The following is a 14,703-nucleotide window of genomic DNA, read 5'->3' as shown; positions in this document are numbered from 1 at the left end:
ATGGCTGGCGTTAATTAGGGAACGTGGTCGTAAGGTGGTACGAAGTGGCCCTTGAGCTGAAGGTGTGGTGCTCCATGGCCATGGATGAAGCTCCCAACCCACTTACCAGATGGCTCACAGGTCCTGTCGCGGCACCAATGAATATTTAAACCAAGAGTTGATCTGCATTCAGAGCTTTTAAATTATATACAGTGCCAATTGTATTTTTAAGCTGCTGGTATTGAGCTCCTGGGGGCCCATGGATGGAAAGAACCTGTGGTCAGCAGCGTCTCACCGTGGCGAGGCAGCGTTGATCTGTGATCCAGGTCTGAGCTTTCCAGACTGGTTTGTTTTGGGGCTCTGGGTTCCTCTGTACCTGTCTCTGTGCATCCTGCACCCTCTTTGCAAGCTGAGCAGTACACGGTCTTTTTAGTGAAAAAACATCAGTCTGCAGTGATGGCAAATGAACAAAAACAGAGAGATGATGTGGTTCATGCTGGATGCAAGCAGTGGGTTGAATCCTAAGTCCTGTCCTTAGGCTCTAGATGTCCATTTTCATCTCTCGGTGGTGGCTCTGAGGCTGGACTATCCCAAGGGCCCCTCTTTTGGGGGCCGGGAGGAGCTGATCTCCCCTCCAAAGGGCGGGTGGGTGGGTTGGGGCTCCAAGCTGCTCCCACCCCAGCGCATGGGGACCTTGCTGTGAACGATAACGCTGTGTGGCAGCCACCACGAGCGGCTGGGCCCTTCCTTGGCACAGAAAGGACAAATTAAATAAACATGCTTGATTGCTTAAACATTTGTTTTTTAAATTAGCAGCAGCTTTTTTATATTAAAGTATGTGGGTATGCTGCTGGGGAACACTTTAGCAAGTTGTTTTTTTCTTCCTGGTGCTACTTTTCCAGAGTGATTCCTGATTTAAAAACCAAATGCAAAATGCAGGCCAAGTTTGAGGTTTAATCCTCTCAAAGATGTCGATGGGAAGAAAGTGCGCTGCTTGGAGCCATGGGGCCCTGTTGGGATGCGTGATGAGACAAGCCTCAAAGGCAGCGGCGTTTGCAAGCCGTGCTGGAGAAAAGGGTCTATGAACGGCTCGTAAGGGGCTCCGTGAACGGCCACAGCTTCTTGGGAAAAGTTTTAGTGGCCCGTGAATTGTCAGAATGTTGAAATCTCCTGCAAGGAGGTGTTTGGAGATGCTGTAGATGGGAATGTAGTTGTCTGTGCGCTCACAGGGACGTGGATCTGCAGCCCTCATGCCGTGGCCTCGGTGAGCTGGGCTTGAGGACCAGCTGGGCTTGGGCTTGGCATCTTCCCCTCCAGGCATCGCATGGTGGGTGACCCTGCGTCGAGCTCTTCCCCGGCTGTGTCTCTGCATTTGCTTTTACTCTTTGGTTTCTGTCCTGTTTAGGAGGCAAAGAGACAGCGCGGCACGAGGGTTACAGCTTGTTCGGCATACCAGGCTGAGGGGGTTTTTGGTGCTGCTCTAATAGTAACCGAGATTGCTAAATAGCATCTCTGGGAAGGCGAAGTGCAGCCAGAGAGACACTAATGCTTCACATTGACCTTGCTTGAAGCGTGGGGAGTGGGTTGCTGTTTCCATAGGCTTGATACCAATTTCCTGTAATAGCATCTGTCCAAAAAATAACACCAATAATGGAGCAAGGATCCCTGTGTGCGTACCTGTGGGGGTACCGTCCCCGCTGGGGCTCTCTGGGTGCGGTGGCATTGCAGATTAAACTGTGCTCCTGCAATTTTAGGAAAAAATAAACAGAGTTTCCCCAACCCCGCTGCTTTTTGTGTCATCACCCCGGGTTGTAGCAAAGCTCCCAGCAGCTGCCTCGTGGACCAGCCTGACTTCGGGGAGCCCATGGGAGGACACTGGGCTGCTGCTGCTCCCTTTGCATGGACCCCAGGCCACATCATTAATTATTTAATTAATGGATGTATCCTGCATGAGCACAGCTCCAGCTTGGCTGCGAGGGTCCATGCGCAGCTGCAGGAGCGGGGAAGGGGATGGGGGAGCTGATGCTGCTCTGTACCCTGGCTCTGCACCCTTCCTTAAGGCAACCAGCAGTGGTTGTGGTGGTGGTGTTTTGTTTTTATGTATTAAAGGTTTAATAAATGGAATTAAATACTGTGAAACTTAAGGTAATTAAATGTAGAAGCAGAAGGAAAAAAAATTGTGAAGCATCCTCTCCAGGAAACTAATAGGCTCCATGCCTCCTTATCTTAATGATTTTCATAATTTAGCTGAATGCAGAGCTAATGGATCTGATGAACCTTTCTGGAGCTAACTTTAGATTTAATGGGCTTTTTGCTGGGGAGTGGGGTGGGGGCAGGTGCAATCAATGCATTTAAGGGGGGAGATAAGAGCAAGAGAGGCTGCAATAATCAGCCAAACAGGTTTTCCGAAGACTTAAAAGTTGCTGCATGTCCACGCTGAGTGCTCCCTCCTTCCCACCTGGAATTAACCTCGGAAATCATTTTCGGAGGCCACGTGCTTTCCTCCGGCTCGGCGCTGCCAGCGGGTTTTGCCTTTCTGCACAACCTCTGACCCTCCCTGGGACGAGGGAGCCGCAAAGCCGGGATCATCTGCGTTAATCTGGTCTCACGGAGGTGGGATCAGTGAAACCACCTCGCAGATTCACTGTATTATGGAGCAGATTGAGGGACTTAGAGAGCAAATTTAATAAATATCATTTCGATATCACTTGGTGGGAAAAAAAAAAACATCCGCTGAGCGGCTGATGTTGAAGCAGCCTGTGAAAGATGGTTCATACCCTGGGCGTGATGTGTTTGGAGAGCTGTAGGAGAGGGGATGGAGAAATGCTGAATATTGATGTGGAGTGTGGGGGTGGGAGGAAAGGACATCCCTCAGGACCGGTGTGGGCCAAGAGCTGGGTCGCAGCAGCACGTGTGAAAGCGAGCAGGGCTGGGCGTGCTTGGGGAAGGGGGTAAAATCAGATGTTTGCTGAGGGATGGAGGTAACACAGTGCAGGATCTGCACCTTCGGTTCCTCTCCAGTGCAGCCGCACGTCTCCTGCTGCCTCCTTGGCTCTGCGGGGGTTTGCGTGCCCGGGGTGCGCAGGGCACTCCGGCTGATTTAGGAGCAGGGCCGGGGGGAGATGCTGACGCTAACCCCGGACCCAAAGCAGCTTTGCTGTGTCGGTGCGGTGATGGCTGCCCACGATGCAGAGCCAAACTGACCCCCATGCAGCCAGGACCAAGCTGGCACCCGTGCACGGGCGCTCTGGGCAGCGTAGTGAGCGGCTTTAGGGGTGGTGGCGAAGCTGGGGTTGTTTTTGCAGCCAGCTATTTGAAATCAGCAGCTGCCGCATTGGTTGATGTCTGCTTTGTGCTGGGGAAGTGGCATGGTGTGGGGCCGTGTCCAGGGAGGCTCTGGGGTCTCCAGGTCTGGGAGTTTGGGGGTCCCGTGGTGCCTTTGTGTCTCAGGGCTCCCTGTAGTTCCCCGTGGAGTCTTTGAGCTGTGCTCTAACACGTCTGAAGCCTCTTTGGGAGCCTTCCAGTGGAAAAAGCAGAGCTGCTCTAACAGGCCAAGGGCATCAATGGGGGGATGTGAGGTGGGTGCAGGCACCAGGGTGCCCGAGCGTGACCTGGGGAGCTGGGCTGGGAGCAGACACTGTGCCCACTCTGTGTGCCAGGTCCTGTTTGCAGGTGGGGTCTTCTGTGGCACAGCCCAACACAATCCTGTCCCTGGGGCCCGAGGAAAGCTCTGGCTACAGGGGACGAAAGGAACGCGGTTGCAATGGGAAACCCCAAAGTCTTTCTTCCAGGGCTGGTCATGGTGAGCGGGGTTTTGGCTGTGCCAGGCTGTGGGGATGGGTGCTGCTGCCCCTGGATCGTGCTCGTCCCACGCCGGCGCCGAGGACCGGCAGCGGAAGGTGCAGCGCTCGCAGCCAACAGGCAGCTGGAGGGGCTGGTTCATCTTTGTCCTCGGCGGGACCCCCTGCCTGCTGGAAAAACAGTTGGGTTAGGAGAAATGTGTGACCTCTTGCTAACCCCCTTCCCCTTCCCCTCTCTGCAAGATGTTAAAAAGAAGGAGGGGAAAAAAAAAAAAAAGAAAAAGAGAAAAAAAAAAAAAACCCCATGCTGCAGCCAATCCAAGGAGGGTGAGAGCTGGGGACCGTATCATTAAAATGCTAAAAATGAGCGTGCTGAAAACAGACACAATTGGGTATTTAAAGCTCTGAATGAAAAGAGTGTGTGTTAGCCGGCTTGCGGAGAGCTGGTCTCCCAGAGCCCCTGGAAAATATGTGGTCAAACCCGCGCCATTAACTTTTTGTTTCTGGTTTGTAGAGTAGCTGTGAAATCCTGGGGGGGGGCACGGACCCCGCGTCCCTGCCAGGCTGGGGAGGATGCCCGTGCTGTGCCTGAGGGGTGGCTTTGCCAGTTGCTTGATGCCCGTCGGGTAGCAGCTTGTGCATGCCCTTGGCCCTTTGCTGTCCCAAAATGTCTTTATCCCAAAATGCGGCGCTCAGCACTGGGGACTTGCGTGGCCCCTGAGTCCCCATGTCACTACGGACCCCTCTGTCACCTCTGTTGCAGACCGGGTGGGATTTGCACCAGCTGGTCCCTCTTGCACTGAAGCTTGGGGTGCGTGGATGGAGGGGGGAAGTGGGAAGCGCGACGCGGGAACTGCTTCAGCCCTGCTCCAAACCGGCTGCAAATTGACTCCTGCTTGAATCTCTGCGAAGTCACTGCGGGGCTGTTGCATCATTTGTTTGCAGCTTGGGCTGCTGGAGGCCACCAGCTCAGGTGCCCAGGGCTGCACCAAGAGATGTGAGGTCCTCCAGCGGTTTATGGTGCCTCCCTTAAGTGGAAATGTGGATCTTTGCAGCCAAGCTCGACCATGGGTTTGCTGCATCCCAGCTGGTCCCTGGGCAGAGGTTGTGGCCGGTGTTCAGCTGCAGGCTGCTGTGCAGGAGGGCGAAGGTGTGCACGGGGTTATTGCTGTGCACGTATGCGGGTTTCCCTCGTGTGCGTACACAGAGGGATCCGTGTGGGTGCAAAATGTCCCTAAAATGTCTCCTAGGGCAAGAATTAACTGCCAGGCTGGGCTTAGCTCCAGCAGGCAGGAACAGATGAATCAGACGCTTAATGGTAAAATCAAACCCCTCACAGTATTAAAAACAACCCAGCTCCGGCAGGCTCCTCTCTGCCATCCAGGGAGCCCCACCGAGAGGGAGCGAGAAGAGATTTTAAACCAAACTGGGATTTTTTTGGGGCCCCCCCCCATCATATCTCTTGGCTGCCAGCCTCTCCGAAGGGGAAGTTCTACCCCGCCTCCCGCGGGCTCGGATGTCAGGTTGGCAAGAAAAATCCCATCTGTTTTCAATCTGGATCCTCACTTCCATCCACCCAGCCTTTCTCCTCCCTGCGCTCCCCCGCTCCCAGCCCCCAGAGCTGGCCTGTGCGCCAGGCAGGCCTCCGTGATGCTTTTTTTTTCCCCCTTTTTTTTTAATTTTTTTTTTTTCTTCTAAAATGTATGTGGCCTCCTTTGCCCCCTGCATCCTCCCCCTTCTCCCAGGCACATGCTTCGGCACAGCCCTCTCCGCTCTGGGGCCTGCCAAGAGCCTCTCTGCGCTCAGCCCTGCTACGGTTGCTGGCTTGGAGAATTCCCAAATGACCGAGGATTTTCAACCCTGAGCTTTCAAAAAGAAAAAAAAAAAAGGAAAAATATCTCTCTGTGTGAAGAAAAAAAAAAAAAACACCAGGCAAAATCAAGAGAGGAGGGAAGGGAAGGAATTTTGTTGTTGTGATTTTTTTTGTTTGGGGGTTTTGTTTGGTTCCAGCTTCTTGGTATGATTTGGAAAAGAGCAAGTACAGAGTGTTTTGTTCCTGCGCAGAGATAACAGAGCTGCTCTGAAATCCTACATAGAGTCAATGCAAAGACGTATATGTAGCAATCGTGATATCCTAATCTCTCTCTGAAGAAACCCTTTTGTGGCACACCCCCTCTCGCCTTTCTCTTGGCTGTCCTCTATTGCTGCGTTTATGTCTTATTTAAACTATAAAGTCCTCAGGCTAGGAATTACCTTCTCACTTTACAGATGGCTGCAAGAGCTTTGCACGTCTGTGAAGCTCCATGAAAAATAAATAAAGAAGGTTGTGGCTTTTGTTGTTGGGTTTTCTTTTCTTTTTTTTTTTAAAAAGTGTTTGGAGGTGAGAGTTTACCTGATCTTAGAACCAGACCCAAGGTAGCAAGGACCTGATGAGTGGTGTTAGGCTTTGTGTTGCCAAAGATCTCAAGGCGCGGGTTATCCCGGCTGCCCCCCTTCCCTTTTGGCGCTCTGTGCTGGGCTGGCACAGGACCATGCAAAGTTGCCCCGTGTCCGGGGTTTTGTGCTCTAGCTGGGGTTTGGGGCCTTGGAGGGGCCCTGGCTCTGCTCAGATGCGATCTGATGAGGGAAGAGCCCGGGTGCTGCTGGCTGGAGGGGATGGGGGGTGTGTGCTGGCTGCGGTGCCTCAGTTTCCCCTTTGGACAAGTGCTGCCAGCGAGCGGTTGCCCTGTGGGGGTGAGTTAATGGTGACGTGGCCAAGGGTGCTGGGGGGAGCAGTGGTGCTCCCCTGGCGTGGGAGGACGAGGGGGGCTTTTGCTTTTTATTGTGGGGAGCGCTATGCGAGCTGTGGGGACAGGGCTGCGTGTGAGGGGACCCAAAGGGCCCGGTATGAGGGGACGGACCCCAAAGGGCCAGGCAGGACTCCAAGAGCAGGCTCCGGGAGACCCTGAATGACCAGGCTGGAGGGGGGGCACCCCAAAGGCTCAGCTCCAGGGGCACCGAGGGAGGAATCCGGGACCAGTGCAGGGTACCCCGGGGCCGGGCTGTGCGGGGCCCCGCGGCCGGGCGCCCTGAGGGGGCGCAGGCGAGGCCCAGCGGGCCGCGGCGCTCCCCCGCCCCGGGCCTCCCGCCCCCCGCGGCCGCTGCCCCCTCAGCCCCCCCCCATCGGGCTGGGCCCCGCGGCCCCGCCCCGGCTCCGCCTCCCTCCGCCCGGGCCGCGGCGGGCTCCTCGGCGGGGTCCCGGCGCCCCTGGGCCCGTAGCGCCGCGGGCCGCCGTGCCGAGGTCGGCAGCGGGTGGGACGGCCGGTCCCCTCCCGGTAAGTGCCTGCCCCGGCCCCGCTAAACCCCTTCGTCCCCGGGGTCACCGAGGCGCTCCCCTCGCCCCGCACCCTTCCCGCAGCCCCTCCGGCACCGAAACGAGACTCGAGACAGTCGGTTTGATTTACAAATTTATTTTTTTACTCATTTTTAAGACTGGGGAACACACCCCCCCCCCCCCCCGGTAGCACCGTTCTCTGCGGAGCATCCAGCGCGGCCAGGTCGTGTGGGGGACGGGCCGGCGGCTTGAGGGAGCGGCGGGGTCGGGGGGTGGCGGGGGGCTGCCCGCCGCCGCGCTGGCTCCCGCTGAGGGATAAGCGTTAAAATACCCGTTTCTGTACAGCTCTTCGTGGCCGGGCTTTATCTACGGGCTGCCGAGCGATGGGCAGCGTTGCTGGGATGGATGGGGAGCGCTGGCTGGGGCTGGGGCGGCGTTGGGAAGGGACCCCCCTCCCCTCCTCCTTCTCCCCCTTCTCCCCCTTTTTCTCCAGCCAATGGCTCACGGGAGCGTTTTGCTGCAAAACAAGAGACAAAAGTGTAAAAAACCGCATCCCAGCACCCTCTGTTCGTGCTGGGAGAGCTCGCCTGCCTTACAAAGGGCTGACTCTGCCACTCACCCTTTTCTCCACATTCCCCCTTTTCCTGCATGTTTTTTTTTCCTGTACTGGAAATGCATTTTATTTTTTAATGAGTAAAAGGCAGCCCAGGTCCGCAGCAGTCGCCTGCACGATGCTCTGCACAGCTCGGGGCAGGACACGGGCTTTGAGCGTTTTGAGTAAAGTACAGAATTTATTCAGTGTAAACATTAAACAACCTCTGTGCTTGGTTGTTGGGATTAAAATATAACTCTCTTTCTTGGTTTTATATGACTTGCCTGGTAGCCGTTATACTGCTGCTCAAGCTCGAGATGCGGATTTGTCTAAAATGTGTAATTTTAGAAACACAGGAGGGGGAGAAAACGCTCCATTTTGTTACAGGAACTGTGTAGCTGGAACTTCCCTGAGAAATGGCCATATTTTATCCCTTTATGATTTCTTTCTCACTCTGGCAAAGGCAAAATACTTTTACGTTGCAGGTAACTTTTACGTCAAGGCTCTAACTTTGAATTCGCAGCAGCTGGTCTGACTCAAAGCAGTTAAAGGCACACTTGAAATTAAATTTGAATTTATATTGTTCGTTGGCGGAGAACTCTTCTGCAGTTAAGGAAAAAAATGTAAAGATTAAGCTGCTCATTACTATATATGAAAAGCAGTTTCAAACATTAACGTTATGGTTCCTCTCTCAAAAAAAAAGAGGATTCTCTAGCCTGCGCTTTGTATAGCTGCATCTCACTATCCTTTCATTTCCCTTTTCCTGAAAACGTCACTTAGCGGAGGAGAAATCACAAATTCAGCCGCACTGGGATTGCCACACACAGAACAGAGGAACATCTGCTGAAAAGAGACTTTCTGAGAATAACAAACCACCTGCCCAGAGAAATTTTTCTTCTCTCGGAACTAGCTCGGTGTTTGTCGGGTGCGTGTGTGTAATCCACCGCGGGTCTGTTTCTGGCTGCAAAGCTGCTTTTCAGCCCTGGTGTTTTGCAAAGCCAATATTTATTTACAGACTTGGGTTGGTTGGGGTTTGTTTGGGTTTTTTTTTTTCACCAAAAATGAAGAAGTGAGAAATCTGCATTTGAGCTAATCGAGCTCTTTTAACAGTTTGTTCATGATTTGCATTTTCTCTAACCTAACGAGTGTCTGGAGTTGATTGGTGCCTTTCAAGCCGCCCTCTCACTTGTTGTGGAGGGGTGTGTTGGGATGTGGGCTCGAAGGTGGTGAGTAAGGCTGGCTCAGGTGGCAGCTCCGGATAGATGAGGTGGTCCCGCACCAGGGACTGAGCTGGAGGAGGGGTCTGCACAGGGGACGGCAGCTCCGGGGCTGTGCTTCCCTCTTCTGCTTTTTCATCCCTGGAGTAAAAACTGTAACGCTCGCCATCCTTTCACGTTTCTGCTCCAAGAAGCTGCCAAGTAGAAGGGAAGGTGGCATTGATCCTCAGTGCATAAAGAGGTGTATCACCTCCAGGAGAAGTGCGGACGCTTATTCCAAATCTTTCTGCCAGTCAGAGTGGAATCGAGGGAGTGGGGGAGCGTCGGGGCTCCTGCTCCATGGTCCGGCCACTCTGCAACCTCCTCCTGCAGCCAAGAGGCAAAGCAGTGATTTTTCAAAGGCGTTGAAACCAGAGGAGGTCCAATGATGCTTTGGACTTGGAAGAGAGAAGTGTCATTTTTTTGGGAGGTGGAGGTACCAAAATAAACTGTGTGAGGGTTCAGCGTGCAGGCAAAGAGTGACTTTAGTCTTAGGGACTAAATTTCTGCAAAGGTGACAGTTGCAGCAGGTATATGAGGAAATCCCTCGTTACCCTGCAGAGCTGGAAAAGCAGGATATGGTGTTTTATTATGTTTCTTAATGTTGATCACAGCGAGTTTCAAACACCCTCTTTACCCTCGCTGTTGAATCTGGCCTGTGGGTACAGATTCTTGTATGGCGCAGCTATTTCACTAGATTTAATCTCTAAGGAGCGTGCCAGAAAAACAGCCTTGGGGAAATGGCAATCTGCGAGCTTCCTTGTCTGTAAAATGGGAATAGCGCTGAGCAACTCCTTTCTGTGAAGTGTTTTAGGGTCGACCAGCGAAAAGTGCTGAAGTGCCACGGGCTGAATCGCTCGGCCAAAAAAGAGCCGAGGCAGAAGCAGTCGTGAGGCTTGCCCAGGCTCCCGCAGCAGGTCGGCAGCGAGGCCAGGAATAGACCCGGTATCTCTGATTTCTGCTGGAGTGTCCCTGTCTGCTGCGTGTAGGCGCGGGCCAAAAAAGAGCAGCAGTGCCGGTGTCACCCGGCTGCGTGTGAAGGAGAAAATCGAGGTTGCGCGATCCCATCCGTGGTGCCTTTCTGGGGGCTGCCCCGTGGTGCCAGGTGTAGGAGTGACAAGTTGTCTGACACCGGTCTGCGAGGAGCTGGACTGAAGCCACTTACTCGTTTCATGCTGGCTTCTGTGCAGCCCTTGTGTAGTAACGACTTTGTAGATGCTGCTCACCTGGGCTGAATTTTTAAGCAGTCACCTGGAGATGAAAGGCACTCCAGCCCATTACCACTGCCCCCCAAGCCATCCTCTGCCCTCTGTCTGAAGAGATTTGGAACCCCAGGTACACTTTATTCCCATGCAAGGCTTTGCTGTCGGACTTGGCAGAGATCCCGCATCCTGTGGCACCAGGGAACTGTAATCTTGTTACATTTGAGTTTATTTCATGCTGCGTTTGCGGGTGTGAAAAATGAACTGGTAAAATTAGGGACTGTGGAAGGTGTGAGACACCATGTTTGTTCAGATGCTGTCGGTGGGAAAACATCTGCTAGAAGCTCTCTTTGAAGGAGTAGCTGCCCTTCCAGAACTCTTTTGTAGGAGTAATAACTTGTGGGTAGGCGAAACCTTCTGAATCAGGAGGCACCTGGGAGGTGTTACAGCTGTGAACGTGCACGGGCTGATGCAGGGATGGAGGTCTATCAAACTGAGCCCTACTCCAGCTTTATTTTTCCCATGCACCTTTTGTCATTTCCAGAGTGACCGCAGCTTTAATTTTGCATGAGCTCACATGTGAGTTTGTTTTTTTTGAAGAAGCTGTTCTGCCCTCCCTTTCTATTTACGGGTAACTCTTTTATGGGTTTGTAAAGGTGTGTTTCAGTTTCTCCCTGTACCGATTTCTGCTCTCATTAGTAAGTGCGTTGCAAAAATTCTTTAATAAAGTCTGTGCGGAGGCAGGTTTTATTCATGCGAAGAAGCCACACAGTGCTCGGTTTCAGCATCAGCTCCCCTGTCGCAGGACGACTTACCTGCTGAGTTTGAGGTGCAATCTATTTACGATAAGGGAGGAAGCAGCTAAGGGAACTGAGGGCAGCCCCCTGTTTATGGTAATTCTTAAATAGTTCATTTGGGTGTAATGCCTCTTTTTACAGCTGATTCTCTATTATAAACAGATTTTCTGCTAATGGCACCTGTGCCATTCAGATGGGATCATTATTATAATAGTAGCAAGTATCGTTACGGAATTGGTATGTGGAATTTATGTAGGATCGTTATAATGACAAAAGTAATACCATAAGTAAAATGATGGTGTAACAGCAGCACTAAACCTGGGCGTAATAGGGAAAATGACAGTTCAAATTTCCCCCAAGCCTCGGCACCTCGAGCTTTGTGAGGGTTTGTCCCGTACGGTCCGTGCCTGCGGAGGAGGTGGGAGCGTGGGTGACGGGGTAAGGCAGGGGCTGTCCCCACGGCGCAGGGATGCTCGGGGCGTAGGAGGGAGGAGAGATGCTCTTCCCGTACAAATCAGGAAAACCATTAGCTGGAGCCGTTTCAAACGCCGACCAGGGAGATTGTTGCAAATAATCAGTTGTAGAAACGGAGCGTTGCTCTCGTTCGGCAGGGCGCTGGGTTTTGCTCTTGGGCTGGCTCTGTTAACGCGGGTGTTTTTCGGGATGGGTTTTAGGCGGGGTTTTTGCACGCACAGCCTGTCCCTCCTGCGCGGTGTTGGGACGGGCTGTGCCCGCTGGGACGGTGCTTCGCCCGTTTCTCTGCGGGAAATGTGGGAAAGCTTGAAATTGCATTTGTGAGATAAGGATGGGAGTAAACTGACCGGCGGGACTTGACAGAGGAGGCTGATGTAAGTAGCATGCCCTGATACCAGAAGCAATAGTACCAGACCCCCACAAACAGAAGAAAAAGGGACGAAAGGGTAAAAAATCAGTGCATTTGCGAAGTTACTGAGGATGTGGAGTGGAGATTATCCCCCCCCTCCACTTTTCTTTCTATGAACAAATCCCTGGAGATGGGTGTGTTGTCTCAAAGGCCGGTCTTGCGGTCGGGTTTAGCGAATACAGATAATCCAGATGGCTAATCTGGAGCGTGGTTTGGCTAGCAAAATCCTTCTGGCAGGCGATGAGGAGGATGCCGGGAAGAGGTTTGCAACAGTCGTATTTAAGCAAAGTCGCTGCTAATGCTGCTTCAGCCGTCGTGTGGACAGAGCACAGATGTCTTGCTTGGGTTTTATCCCTTTTATTTTCCATCAGTGACCCCTGTTTTAAATCCCTGATCCGAGAGAGGGAATTGTAACCCCTCGGCAGACTCTGATGCGGTTTAAGTTTTGTCACCGCGTCTCTAGTGAGGGATGTGAGCCCTTCTCCGACATGCTGGTGCCTGGGATGTGCAGCAACAGAAGGATGCTCGGCTGTGCAGGCAAGTTGTTGTGCTTTGAACTCCCTTTTTTTGCCCAGGGGCCCCATCGGGACAGGGGCGATGGGGCGATTGCTTTTTGATGCTCGGTGCTGCCTTTGTCAGTGGACATCTGGTGCCAGGATTGCTGCTGTCGGGGCTGGGGGTGGGCTGCAAGGCCAGGGAATTTGATGGATTAGTGCGGTTGGAGGGCTGGGGGAGGGGACGGGTAGGGTTTCAGCTCTTGCTGCAGGTAGAGAGAGAATTTGGGGATTAGGGGCACTTCTCTGCAAGCTGCAAAGGGGGAAGGATTCGGAGAGGGGGGAGGGTTGGGAAGAAAATATTCTTTCCAGTTTTCCCAAAGAAATTACATTTGTTTGCTCTATAAGGCAGCACAAGGGAAATGTGTGTGCGTCCGGAGCAGGGGATGGAAAAAATCCCCAGCAAATCTGGTGCCGGTCTGTCCCCCCAGCTTTGTAACCCTTGGGAATCCCGGTTGCTTGCGCCTGGCCTCAGGGTCACTTGGTTCATTCCCTGCTGCTTCCTATGGATTCAATAACCTCCTTCTCTCCCCAGAGATCAGCTTAAATTAAAACTTTATCCTTTACTTAAGGAAGCAAGCGGCAGCCTGTCCCCGTGCTCTGTTACTGGATCCGGGTAGGTTGCACGTCCCCATCCATCCGTCTTTCCCCGTGGTCACCAGATGGGCTGTGCTGGGAGTCGGCAGCTTTGGAGCCACTGGAGCAGGAGGAGGGGGATGTGGGGTATCTTCGACTCTGAACTCCTTGAGTGACGGAGTAGGAAAGAAAATCCTGATTTTTAAAAGCCTCCCCTGAGGGCAGATATTTCAATACGCTTTGGCCTGGAAAGGGGAAAATTGCTATTTTTCTTGGGGCAGGACCAGACTCCTGGGGATATCACTGGGATGCATCACACAGTCCTTTCCTGGAGCTCCGTGTGCCAGCGAGTGTCCGTGTGTGCGTGGAAATACCCTGTCCCTTGTCTGCCTGCAAGAGCAGGAGGGTTTGCCTAGCAGCGAGGGCCACTGGGAACTGGCCAAAATGGGGACCTTGAGGAGTAGCCACAGTGAAATCCAATCTCCGACCAGCGCCGTGTTTGAGGATCAAATCCACGTGTGAAAACTGCCCAGAAGATAGAAGTCTGCTGGCTTTGCCTCCTGGAAACGCTGCTGCGGGGAGGTCGGCTCTCTAGGAGGCACGTTCGGGCCTTTGATTCGTGTTTTGGGGCCACACGTACACACGTGTGTATACATCCCCAGCCGGGCAGGGAGCTCCGTGCTTGTGCTGTAAAATAAGCCCTCGTGGTGATATTTCCCTCCCCCCCGCCTTTCCAGCAGAAATTGAGAAAATTGGAAGTGGGCAGGAGCAGGAAATTCGAGTGTAACGGAGGAAACTGGGACTGAGATGAGAGAGGTACATGAGAGAGACCTGAGGGGTGTTGGAGAGTTTGGACTGGGGCATCTTTAGTCTTTCCTTGTGTTGCTGTAGCCATAATGTCAAGGCTATTAAACTGCCTTTTGAATTTTGATTTCTTCTCTGTGTTGAACAAAGTGGTGGCTAAGGGCCATGGCAGTGCAGCGAGTCTCGTGTCTGCAAGGTTCCTGAAGTCAGAAAGCCTTAAAACACTGGTCTGAAAAAAAGGAAAATGAAAAACAAGGGATAAAGTTACAACTACCATCCTGAAAATGTGTTTATTTGAACTTTAGAAAAATTTGGGGGAGGGGGAGAGGAGGGCAGAACCCACTGCGGGGGGGGGTGAACAGCTGTGAAATGGGAGCTGCTCAAATTCAAAGGAGCATTTCACTAACCAAGACCTGGTGTTTGCGCCAGGGCTGAAGGCTGCAGCCCCGAGCGTGCGGGCACAAGGAGACCTTGCAGGCACGAGGAGACCTTGCAGAAGTTCAGGCTGCTCCAGGCTTCCCAGGTGGGTTAACTCCTGCTGGAGATGGGCCCTGGTAGCCAGGAAGGCTCCCATCTCCCCAGCCCTGATATTGCAGTAGCTTACGGGTCGTCTTCAGAGTGCTCTTGCATCCTCCACACCTTGTACCTAGTGTGTTGAGGAGTGAAAACTGGGTTATTTGCCACTCTTTCTCCAGCTTTAATGGATTTGGTGTCTTGGATGCTGCAGGGTGCTGTAGGCAAGCGCTCCTCTGCGGTCCCTGCCCCACCGGACTGATCCAGTCCTGCGTCAGGTCCTCTGCCAAGCCGTGGTGGCTTGGAGCTAGGAAGGAACTTCACCCAGACAGGTAATTCCTCTGAAGCGTCTGCTTTTGGGTGCTGCCGGCGATGGTGTGCTGGACTAAATGAATCACCGTTGCCTCCAGCCTGATGTGTTTGATAGTTGCAGC

The 14,703-nt window shown here is 53.0% G+C and overlaps 1 protein-coding gene across 9 annotated transcripts in view; it reads left to right on the top strand.

Annotated features, from left to right (window-relative positions):
- Positions 1-14,703, top strand: part of PTPRS (protein tyrosine phosphatase receptor type S) — a 156,024-nt gene that overhangs the window by 17,029 nt on the left and 124,292 nt on the right. Inside the window, exon 1 of one of the 9 annotated variants that reach the window (XM_068420461.1) lies at positions 7,010-7,093. The exons of the other annotated variants lie outside the window; for them this stretch is intronic. The gene's annotated coding sequence lies outside the window, so the exon portion shown is untranslated. Of the gene's footprint in view, positions 1-7,009; positions 7,094-14,703 lie in introns of those variants that run through there. 9 annotated transcript variants of the gene reach the window in all.

Source organism: Nyctibius grandis, chromosome 31 (assembly GCF_013368605.1).
Source record: "Nyctibius grandis isolate bNycGra1 chromosome 31, bNycGra1.pri, whole genome shotgun sequence".
Taxonomy (NCBI): Eukaryota; Metazoa; Chordata; class Aves; order Nyctibiiformes; family Nyctibiidae; genus Nyctibius; species Nyctibius grandis.
The sequence above is the reverse complement of the archived record's forward strand: the minus strand, read 5'-3'. Positions and strand labels throughout refer to the sequence as shown.